Raw genomic sequence first — 13010 nt, forward strand, 5'->3', positions numbered from 1 at the left:
GATTAAAAAAAACTGTGTATTAGAAAATGAATTGATATATGGTTGAAAAGATAAGATGGCGAAGATAAAGCTGCACCTAAAATAGCTCAAAAGAATCTCAAAGCACATTGAAATGAGTAATCATTAAGTTATTTAAGGGGGTGTCTCACTTCATTTCTTTTTTTGAACAAACAGCCTTTATTAAAAGCTATTAGACAGAAATTGGGTACACATCAGGGATAAATACATAGGGAGAAACACCATAATAGACCCTACATTTGCTGATTTTAACTTATATTCACATTAGCTACAATAGAGCTTATTACTGTTATTATGTCGACCTGATCTGACTGCCTCATGCTGCATGAAAGCGCTCTCATAGTCTGCCCGATACACTTCAATAGAAAAAAACTGCTGGCAACAGTGTGGTGAGCCATTTCATTTTACTGGTACACATAAGGGCGTGCTCCTCCTCTGCAGGGTGGGTGCCCAGAGGGAGCCTGGAGATTGGAGCTCTTTTCGGACTTTAGACTCTTCTTATATTTTATCATTGTAATATTCTCAGTACTAATTTAGTATCGCTCACTCTGTCTAGTAAAAGTGCTAAAGTTTAGCTTTACTTTCCTGTTATCTTTAAAAGGGTTATTTTATAGTGGATTTGCTGCTTGCATTAAAAGGACTGGAGGAATGTCTCTTAAAGTACTTTTGGGGTCCCAATACTTTTTCTGTTTCATAATAGCTCACATGCTATTTACAATAATTTTCTAAAAGAAAAATAGAAATCTAGTAAGCCAACTGACACAAGGAAAGAAAAATGTATGAAGAAGTGGACAGAAATGTTTCAAGAGCAGACAACACCAGTTGAACTAGCAAGGGAATTGCAAACAGACAAAGAATCCATCTGATAGATGTTTTGTTTTTTAAAGCTCATACAAAGTTCTTTGATTAAAGGACACTTAGCATGCTTGCATTCATGGGGTCTCAAAGGTTTTTGATAGCTAAGCCAGAAGAGTCCATAAGGACGTCTCTATGATGGGGAAAGGCTAAAGAAGAACACCAGGCATCTTCCTCAAAGCAAAAACTGTTATGCTGTCTCTGAATTAGACTGTATTCACTTCAGTAGATGTGCTGTGTTTGCTGTGCTCTTATCATCATGGTTGCATCATTGTTGTGGGATGTGCAGATAAGCTCACATATAGCAGAGCCAATCTGAGTACTCTATTCACACTGGGACAAACATTTTCCCGCTGATTTAATGATAGATAATCTGTCTGATCTGTTTTGAATGATACTAAAATATTTAGAAGTTGTTAAATAAGATTAAGATGTCACTTTAATTGCCATTACACATATACAGAGCAATGAAATGCAGTTCAGCACCAAACAACAATTAAGTCCAGTACAGTAGCAGCCATTCAAAATGTCCCTTCCCAGTCAAACGCCAGCCGGATGACAGCCCACTTCCCTCGATCCTCCAGCCACTGGAGTGACCCCCTCTTGCATATTTTTTTTTTCACTCTGACTCCAGCCTTTCACTTAATTACAGGGTCTGAGAAGAGATGGTGCTTCTCTTTAGATCTTATGTCCACAAATCAGGACTGAAAGAATATTTTAGTATAAATATTGATGTATAAAAAGGAATTGTAGGGGACCAGCCAAGGAAAATGGGGAAATTTTGAATGGCTACTACTGTAAATCCATAATGCATAAATAGCGTGGTAAATATAAGGCACAGATCAGGTATTTTGTATGGCATATTTACACTAAATACACATAAAAACCGATGTACAAGTGACACCATATTTACAGGTAAAATAACACAGTGACTGATAATAATATTAACTGTTAACATATACAGATGGGTTTGTGAATTTAATGGAAGTTGGGTTTATGCAGTAACTAAGTATAGTTTGTAGCAAGGATAGTACTAAAGGAATATTTTGGTGATTAACGATCATTGGTTGGTTAATGTGAACTATATTGACCTGCTTACTTGGTTCCTGATAAAAACATAAACATGTGTAAAATGGTAAGTACTGTATTTGAAAGGGAATGACATGTAATGATTTGCCCTGAGCATGGAAGAGACTTTATGAATGTTTCTACTGAAAGAAATCTAGAAAATAACCTTTTTATTTGACCCTTTAAGACAAAAGGTTTATTTGATGAGCAGACCGACACCTCAGTAGTTCAGTGCCGATGCATTTATAAGCATGTAGGCTATTTTCATGAATGTACTTTAGGTCGGAGGTTCCCATGCTGTTCGGCAGATGTGAAGTCAAGCTCGTCTACGTTAAATGGGTCAGACAAAAAATCGAATTGATATATTCAATATAGACTTTGAGGATACAGACATCCAGGTTAATGCAGACACCAATGGCAACTCCAGAATACGGTGCAGAAAATAAAAAAAATCCCACTCAAAAAAACAAATAAAAAACTGTTAAGTGCAAGCGTGTGCTACGAGAATAGGCAGAAAAGTGCTGCAGTTCTGTGTTTTGGCCCCAAGTGGCAGTATCATTTAAACTCCCATTTAGCATCTAAAGGACTATGGGAAACAAATTGCAGCAGACAAATTTCAGATGCTGTTAGGCAGATAATAAAATAAATCAGAAGTTGTTTCTGTAAAGAAACAAATACAGTAAGGTGAAGATAAAACAATTCTACTAAATGTGCTTTTTAGCAACAAAAACAGTGTGAATAACTTTAACCAAAGATAAAGTGTAAGAAGCAGGAATCCCAGCCTAGTGTGAGGATTTGAGTGGTGTTGACCTCTGCCAAATTGTGATGTCTAGCCGACTGGATCAGACATGCTTTTTTTTTTTTGTTTCTTTCACAACTGGTTGGTAATGAAACACTGTTGTAAAATCTGAAGCCCCTCTGAGGCAAACCTGCTGTGATTATTTTCACAAAAGTACAGGATTAACTCCGTTTACTTGTCTGTTGACTACTTAATATTCTGTTTGTAGGCATGACCCAAAGTGTTGCAGTCTAAATATTGAGCTGTTGGAGTTAAATGATGCAAGGGGATCTTTTAGTGGGAGAAATCTGCAAATGGAGACTAAAATATGAAACATTTGCACATAAAAAAAAAATACATACAAAAAGCTGTGCTTTGATGAGAACATTAGGATAACCTCTAAGTGCTGCTGTGTGGTTTTCACAATATTATAGAAAACCTTTAAATGGAGAATTTTAAAATAACCATTTTCAACATTTGTTGAGTTTCTCCTATCATAAAACCAATAAGACTTATATAGTGTCAGTTTTATGTGTCACATTATTAGCATGCAAATATTTTCCTTAAGCAGCCATGCACCTGATAAACTGTCATTGATTTGGTCAATTTAGAGTGCCTTTTAAATATAGTGACCAGACATCCCCGGTTTCCAGGGACAGTCCCCATTTTGTACCATCTGTCCTCAGCTAAAATCATCCTAGAAAAGTCCCAGGTTTTACAGTCTTATGAGCATGTGAGCATGTTGGGTGCAGAAACGGCTGTTATGGTAACTGGTTGAGCTGCAGTTAACATAACAATGGGGAACTGAATGCACTGATTCTGCAGCTGATGGAGAACTGCCCTGTGTTATAAGTGTGTTAATTGAATAATTTTATTGATTGGGCTGATCCTTTTGAAAAATGTAACATAAACCAAGCTAATCAACAACAAGTAATACAGGGTACCCTGGGTTTCAGCTGGCATGGGTAAAAGAGATAAAATCTAATAGACTGAAAACACCTTTTAAGTTGCTAATCTGGCACAATGGTTTTTAAGGGATCAATAAGCGTTCTCCTAAAAATGTTTTAAAACTGTTTGTTGACCGTTAGTTCATATTTTCAGATACTTAGTTATAAGGAGAGTTATCCTGATTTATGGTTGTGATTTACTAGCATAGACCTCTAGGCTTAGCTGTGCTTTTCTACTACTCAGTTTTTTATGAAAGTTCATCAAGTCAGAAACTGGAAAACTGATTGAGACAAGATCTGCATGATCTGAGAATGATGCAATAATAATAGTAATAATAATAATAATAATAATGATAATAATAATAACAATAATAATGCATGATAATATTTTGTATGTTTTAGTAAGTTTCTCTGCTTTAAAATAGTGCAAGATTGATAGAAGAGGAGAGAGAATAGGAAGACAGATAAAAAGAAACTTGAAAGTGTCTTACCAACACTGCTGGTAAGAGCAGATAAAGAAATGGGAGAGAAATCTACTTGGAAGAATGAAGCAGAAAACAGAGAGATGTCAGAGGCAGGCCAGAAAGAAAAGGATCTGAGTTACCAGGCAGCCACACCTGGAGTAATCAGCTTCTCTAGTAATGGAAGTCAGGAAGTGAAGGAGCTGCTGAAGTTCAGGAAGTAGTGGAGCTGTGCATATACTGTAGCACATTACTAGGAGAAAATCATCTTCTTCTTTGATCAGGCCCCTGATGCAGTCAGTTATAATCTGACAATAATACAAATTTGTCATCCTTTACCTTCAGGCTTGACCACTACTTATTTGTGACCCATGTTGAAAAAAACGAATAAACTTATTCTCATTGGTATGTGGATGTGAACAGAATGACTATTTGTTACATTTTTCTGAAGAGGCGAGGGAACACTGTCTCCATGGACAGCCACAGGCATAGTGTTAGTGTTGGAGGAATGTTTGGATTTTCAGTTTATTATTTACCTCGTATCACTCTCCTCTCAGGGACAGCAGTGCTGTTTAGGCCCCTGAACCCAGAGACACAGTTCTAGTTTTACCTTAATAACACCACAGACTTATTCATTTTACCAGCCTGGATAGTCACATTCCTGGCTTTTAATTTTTTGTCATTTAAATTTAACCATGTCCAAAACTGTCCCAGCTTCCTAGTTTCCTCTTGATAAGATGCATTTTTTTTGTATCTATGAGCTGAAAATATCCAAAGATTTGATTTCTGAAATCTGGTCACCTTACTTTCAAAAGTATGCTATGGCGGATTTCCTGTTTAAAGAATCTTGACTCTTTTCTGCAACTTCGGACCCTGGAAATGAAATCTTGAATTTGCGATGGCTAATACCAAACTGACTAACCCTACTCTGTCATATATTTAAATAAGAAAAACATTTTCTTGGATAGAGTCTTTAGATTCCAATTCTATTAAATAAGCAATTCTTCACGATAGGGCTGTAGTTGCTAACCTCTAGATTCTTCCAGTGGTTGACTGCAGCCAACCATGTGGGTTACAGTAGGTTAGCTTTCTGCAGTTCAAAGGCAGGAAAGCTCCTCAATCCTCTGACCGTTCATGTCCCTTAAACAGTATAACCAGCATATAAAAAAAAGAAAGTGTCTGCTAAAAAAATTGATTAGAGATTATTTAAAAGCTTTTCATATATTACTGTTATCCAGGAAGGAAAAGACAAGACTATTAGAATATGGATCTTATTAAGCTTAAACAACCAGAGATATAAAACACTGATGATTACATAATAGCAGCACCTCAAACATCTTTGAAATGCCTCTAAAACAGGCAAAAAAGATAAAAAGTGAAATTCTGAAAAAAAAAAAAATCAAGGTAGAATTTGATTAGAGTGCATAATTGTTATATTTGATTTTACTGATTTGCTAGTTAGTATATCTATATAAGAATTCTGGCTTAAATAGCTGTAACCATTGAATAGTGTATCATAGTAGGAACTTCATCAAGCTATAGTATATTTGTTTATTCTTGGTCATTTTGAATATTTTAGTTAGTTTTTTATGTTTTTTAAGTACTTTGTTTCTTTTATTGTCTGACTTAATGATTCAGACTTAGACAGATTTGTTTGTGATTTTTTTTTTACAAAAGTGTAAAACAAAAAGAAATTTTGTTTAGAACAGCTCTCTGGACAATTTCTTTCTTTTCTTTTTTTTTTTTTTAAAGTGCAGCCTTAAAAAATAGTATAAAAATATATATAAAAACAATAATATAAACATATGACTGTCAATTTACGGTTCTAACATTTTCAGTTTTTTTTTTTATCAGAAAAGTGTTAAGTCCAAGAAAAAACTAAACACTAAATCTGTAGTGTTTAACAACATAAAACAGCTTAATGTACATTTAACAGCACAGAAATATAAAATATTACACAAAACCTACAGAGTAAAAATCTTCCAAAACTAGCTAAAACCTTATATTGCTCACACATATCAATATCTGAGGGGATCCATTGTTTTCCTCCACTCTGTTAAATCTTAATATAAACCCAACGCTGATTCCCTAACCATAAAATCTTTTCCATTTATCAGAAGTCCTTTACTGTGTTTGATCCCACTGCTAGCCGCAAATGAGTCCAGGTAGGTTCGAGGTAGGTGCATGCAAAGGCACATATTTTTAAATTTTATTCAAATTAGTGGTGTTTTGTTCAGTTGAATCGGTTAACAGAATCAGGATTTTGATATATATATGTATATATATATATATATATATATATATATATATATATATATATATATATATATATATATATATAAACAGCTTTGCTTTGGGTGTAGCTGCAGGCAAAATAGTCTCAGCAAGCTTTTAGAATTTAGGATCAAATTTGCTCTCTGTACATTATGCAAGAAAATATGCAAATGAGAGCAAATCTATGAAAAATTAGTCTAAAATAATATCTCAACAAACAAGAGAAAACAACTGATGTTAACATCCTGGCAAAACCTAGACTGTAGATTTTTGTCACTTTGTCTTGTCTTACATCCCACTGTTATCACACTGGGATGCTGAGGAACGACATTTTGATGCCTTTGTATCTCGGGTTCATGTAAAGAAACTGACAGATAAACAGACTTTTAACTTTTTAGCTTTTAACTAAGCAATGATTTCAATAAAATGCGTTTTGGGGCAATACATTATTCTTTCAAGATGGTTGAAAAAATCTTTTTTTGCTAAATCTGTAGCTAATCTTGGGATTTTAAAAGGTTTAATTATGAATTATGATTTTTATACACACTAGAGCAATGTTTCATTAGATTCAAATATGACTGGGAAACCTTTATATCAGTACTAAAGAAAAGTAAAATATGACTTTCTCTTCGAATTGATAATGATGTAAAAAACGAACCCATGAAGTGGGTGTTAAGAATGTTAAGCGGAAAACTATTTAAAAAATTACCCCGGTTTGACCATTTGTGTACCTCGCTTTCTCTCTTAAAAGTTAGATACTTAAAGTTCACATAATGTTTTCTGTTTGATTTGGTTTAATTTTATTAAATAGCAGGAAAGTTAAAAGTTTTACTTAGCTGGTTCAGATGCCTTTATGAAAAAATGTAAAGCCTGCAAAGACCTTTTCCAGAAACTCATCATATACTTTGCTTAATAAGTTAGTTCCTTATTCTGCACAGTGATTACAGTTATAAAAAGCATGTTGGGGAAGATGTTTTCCATCAGGATCTATTTTTTGTTTTGGTGTTCTTCATGAATACATTAATATTAATGCATCTTCTACGTGTTATAGTTGTCTGGACACCATAATGTTGTTTCAAATAACATTGTGTTAATACATGTCTTAAAGCCAATTTAAAAGCTCCAGTAACTGCCAAACTTATACTAGCAAACACAAAAAAAAAAAACACACACAATCTCAAAAAACACATGAAATGAAAAAAGTGCTACAAGGGAGGAAATGTATTTGCAGTGGGTTTTATTTTTATTTTTTTGCAGCATGTTTCCACTTCGCTGCTCTCTATTTTATGTGATGGCAGCATTTCACCTTTGCAAGATTTTCCATTTGCGTGCATTTGCTAGTCTAATTTTTTATGCTTGCAAATCTAATTTTTCTGTTTGTGGTTCTTCAATTTCCTTTGAAACCATGTATTTCCACAGCAATTAAACCCCTCAGCCCCCATAATGCATCTGCTAAGAGGCAAATATTTTGCCATGGAATCACAAAAATTATATGTGAATATTAGCAACTCAAACATTTAAGTTCTAATTTGAATTTACATTCACAGTGACATTTTCTTTACAGGAATAGAAACAAACCTCTCGTTTATATAAATGTTTTCGTGACCGGCAGAAGCTGTGTGTTGATAGAAAGCAACTGCTGGGTCTAAGGAAGAGGCATTAACACACACAAACAGAGGCGATGTTTGTTTCCAGGTTATCAGATGCCTCAAATGCTTATGATAACACTTTCATACTTCCATGCTTTCAAAATGTCAGCAAGGCTGGCAATTCAGCTTCCAGGAGGTGTCATTCTGAGGACGACTAATTTGTATCCGTTTTTTCTTTTTTTTAAAACCGGACATAAGAATGAGCAATGTTGGCCTTCATCCAGCATTATACTGTACTGGAATACTTAAAATTGGTTTAGTAGGCAAGACATGTATATAAATGGAGCAGCTTTAAGATATTAATATTAATGTAAAGATCTATAAACTAATTCAACAACCAATAAATGTGCCTTGAAAGGGTGTCTGTAAACAACCTTTTTAAGCTTTTTAAAGTCAATGTCATGCTCATTTACCTTTTAATAAAAGCATTTGGATATTCAATACTATCCCTTAAATGGCAAATTGCAGCATCATTCCTGTTTTCTAAAAACTTTTTTTCTAGATCCAGCACATAACTGCAGGGTGTAAGATGCTGGCAGGGAAAGCTTACATGGAGCGCCATAACCAAGTGGCTGGAATAGTGTACAGGAACATCTATGCAGAGTATGGGCTGGAGACCCCCAAATGGGAAACAACCCAAAAAAGGTAGAGAATGACCAAGCCAAGATTCTGTGGGACTTCCACATACATACGGACAGAATGGTAATGGCAAACCAACCAGACATAGTGGTGGTGGACAAAAAACAGAGGAAAGCCATTGTGGCTGACATAGCAATACCAAGTGACTGCAACATTAGGAAAAAAGAGCATGAAAAACTAGAGAAATACCAGGGGCTCAGAGAAGAGCTGGAGAAAACCTGGAAGGTCAAGGCATCAGTGGTACCCGTGGTCAATAGGGTCATGACCTCCAGAATGGAGGAGTGGTTACAGCAGATCCCTGGAAATACATCAGACATCTCAGTCCAGAGAAATGCAGTTCTAGCAACAGCAAAGATGCTGCGCAGAACCCTCAAGCTCCCAGGACCCGAGCTTGGAGAAAAAGGGGGGGAAGACCGCCCGTGATGGGTGAGGAAGAGATATATATATAGGACAGTCCGTATATATAGTCCAATATATATATATACACACACGATTGTAATGATGCTCTTTCACTCCTAATGGCCTGGAGATAACAAATCTATTTTGATGGTCTGGCTCTTGTTTAATTCCATGGACTGTTTAGCCTATCAGACAGGTTTTAACAGGTTAATCTTGCAGCTGCATATGATGATGAATTATTGTTGTATTCCTTTCAAACTTTGAGTAAGAAAAAAAGACAAAACTTTTTTTTTAACAATGACATTCACTGCATGTGAGTTGTGAGGTACATTTATTCTATAGTGGAGCCATTAACCACACTTTAAAGAGTCCATCCCTTTACTCGAGTTAAACAAAATGTCAAATGATGTGCCTAAATGGGAGTTTCTTTGGCAACAGACTTCAAAGAGGCATTAACATCAAACCCAGAAATGAACTTGTATAAATATTAGAGTGACTCGACCAAAGTTCAACTTTAAATTTCTAACAAGGGTTCGAGTAAAGCCCTGTTCTAAAGAGCTGCCTGTTAGCAACCATCTTCTGAAGAAGAACTTCAGCTTATTCTATGAGGATCTTGTTAACAAAAAATCCCATTAATATGACTCTAGTCAGCTTCTCGACTGGTCTGTGATGTGGCCTTCAGAAGCGAGAGCTTCTAAATTCCAGACTGATATCAGTAATGCTGAGAGCAAAATACAGCAAAGTTTATGCAGAGAAAAAATCTCAGATTTGATGTTCTTTATCACCCTAAAGCTCAAATTCAAGGTAACTTTTCTGATTTATGAAGCCAAAACAAGCCGTCTCACATTGATTTTAAAGTGCACATTTATATTAGCATTGTATATGAAATAGTCAATTGAAGAAAGTGAAACTTAGATTTTATTTCAGCTCTAAATCATCACAACCTTTAAGGTAAAAGCTTTTGTTTGTCATTCCCTTTATCTCGTGTGCTAGTGGAAAAACAAAAGCTCACCATTTAACATTTCTGAAAGCAAGCTTGAAATGACTGGTATCAACAGAAAATTAGGTTTTACCTTTAACTGTCTCTCTCCAACCAGAGGTCTTATCAGATCAAAGCTGAATCTTTAGACATCCTGCGAACAATCTGCTAAGATGGATCCATCATACTAATCTAAATAAAAGGATACATCAAGGAATAGGATGAGAAGGGAGTCAATACTTCTACATTAGGTTAAAATGAAACAAGTTTAAACGATTTAAACTAAGCTTATTAGACATACCAGGTAGGGAAACCCCAACATTCTATCCAGTTTATTTTGCTGGATTATATTTTTGGGCCATTTTGTTAAACCCAATATCTCATGGCTCTAGGTTGGTATGAGGAAATAAATGAAAGAATGAATTAAGAGCTTTTGCCTTTAGGATTCACTTTCTTCTGGATACCAACAGAATAAACTAAAGCCGCTTTCCCACCTGCTAACAATCAGCTTTTGGCTCTTTTCCCTTTTGACTGAAAAGCAGAGTCTGACCCCCTGCTGGAAAGCTGCGTGGTCACTGCCCCCCACCACTGTGATGACTTCATCATGCTGGGTGAGTGTTGATGATGTCGACAGTGCAACGGAAATCAGAAAGTAAACAAGGGTAAGCAACATGGATGGGAGCCAGTCTGAATGTCCGAATCCCACTTACCAGTACCATGTTTACTGAATATAAACAGAGCTGATTCGGCTTGTTTAGATCAGAAGCGACTGGCATGGTGTGTTGACATCTGTATATTGCATTCAGTGGTGTCAAAGGGGTGCCGAAGGGGTATAAGACTGAACGAATTTGCTAAAAAATCTAAATTAACATTATTTTTTAACTAATATTGCAATCATGATTTTTCTTTGCACTAACCGCCACCATGAGGATGTTTTACTCCAGGGTTTCTTTTTAATGACCCTAAAAGGCGTCTTGCCCAGAGTTCATTATTGCAGGACATTACTGTAACCTTTGTTTGGAAAAAAATGTATGGATACGTGTGTACGAATGGATCTGCATGCTAGCTGCGATTCTTTCTTCTATTCTGCACGGCGGCAAACCCACCTTAACTGTATTACCTACCTTAAGGGCTGGGATGAGAAATTTAGTGTATTACTCTTGTTAAATGTAATGTCACCAAAACTAAATGCCTCTGTGATTAAAAAATGATGTTTTGATAAGTTGCAATTGGATAGTTATTGCAATCGATTGCCCAGCACTAGAAAAAAGTAGTGTGAGCTTAAAAAAATCATCTATGTTCTGTTCCATCTTAAAGTTAACTATAAATCCGCCCCCTGCCAAAAACAAACAAAAAAAACAACAACTGGATGTAGTTTTCTAAGTTTGTAGATGTTTTGCTTCTCATCCAGGAAGCCTTCTCAATTCAAAGTGTCTGGAGTAGAAAACCTACAAATTGAACAGAAATGTTTTCTAAGCCATAACAAGGCTTTTGTTTGGGCTACTCTATAAGCCTGGATCTCAACACTACTCCAGCGCTACTGACTATGACCTGGATGACTGAGAATATTTACTGCCATTTATAAACCAAACATTCAGGGTGTTCTTTAAGAACTTTGCCTTAGGTAAACCTTTACTGTCATTTAGAGAGAGCAGTTAATCTTTTTCCCGGTTAAGCACATGACAGACTCAGCTGTTCTGACCAAAGGGTGTTAAATTACCTTCCAATCAAAGGCTAAATTACATAATCAAATAAAAAACATGTGATTATTAGATTCAGCTGTGTGGAAGCAGTAAATATATTTAAAAATCTAGAAATCTTGCTGTATTTATCCCCGTCTACTTTGGCAGCAACAGTACTCATTTATGGCTTATGCTTATTTTGTTGATATGATTGTGCTTAATTTTGTTAAGCGTAAAAATCAAGATCTGCTACAGAAACATGAAGAATGCAGAAATTTTGGCTCAGAAGCAGACAGAAAGAAGGAACCAATAGGACCTTTTATAATACTGTATTTCTAAACTAGTAAGACACTCTGAAAGTGTTCCATGCTACCAGGCATCAGGGAGATCCCCATGGGTTAAAGGTCTTTGTACAGAATGTCTCTCAGAGGTTTAATTAGATTGGGATCTGGGGGATTTGGAAGCCAAGTGAAAACTTTAAATTAACTATTTTACTCCTTGTGTTGAAACAGGCCAGAACCATCAAAGAAGACATTTTTCATAAAATGGTGCGTTTGTTCTGCAATAATGTTTAGGCATTTTTTATGCATCAAAAATAAATTTCACATAGATGACAGAACAGACTTCTTAGCAGAACATTGCCCAAAATATCATACTGCCTCTGGTCCTTTCTACTGTGTGCCATGATGCCATCTGTTCATCAGGTAAATGACACACATGCACCTGGAAAGGGCTGCATGATGGCAGGAAATGAGTAATAATGTTGGAGCATTTTATGACACAAATCTGATATAAGATGAACAATCAAATAATACAACAATGGTACATTTGTGCTTTGTATAAATGTTCCTGACATAGACCACAAACACACAAGAGGCCTTCCTGCTACTTTGGTGGAGGCAGAGAATATTGACAGGATTGATTTGGATATTTTCACTTAGGGTTGCAACTCACTTTTTTTTCCAGCAGACCAGAAATGAATGTTTGTTTGCTGAGCTATTTAAGGGGACAGACATTTTTATCGTTATACAAGCTGTACCCAGACTACTTCAACACATACCCATTTGTCATGTGGTTCCCATGAAAAAGTAAAATATCTATAATAATGTACAGTATTGATGTACTCACTTTTGCAAAATACTGTTGGTGAAAACAATAAACATCACTTAATGCTGTTTTATATGAAATTCAGGGAGAGAGAATGAATCATTGAATGTGCTGCAAAATTATAAAAAAATATGTTCTGCAGCTTTAGATAAAT

General features: G+C 35.6%; 1 protein-coding gene across 1 annotated transcript in view; it reads right to left on the bottom strand.

Moving 5' to 3' along the window:
• Nucleotides 1–13010, bottom strand: part of LOC107097480 (A disintegrin and metalloproteinase with thrombospondin motifs 7-like) — a 128944-nt gene that overhangs the window by 11784 nt on the left and 104150 nt on the right. The gene's annotated exons all lie outside the window — the stretch shown is intronic.

This window comes from Cyprinodon variegatus, unplaced genomic scaffold (genome assembly GCF_000732505.1).
Source record: "Cyprinodon variegatus isolate N-32 unplaced genomic scaffold, C_variegatus-1.0 Scaffold701, whole genome shotgun sequence".
In the NCBI taxonomy this organism is placed as follows: Eukaryota; Metazoa; Chordata; class Actinopteri; order Cyprinodontiformes; family Cyprinodontidae; genus Cyprinodon; species Cyprinodon variegatus.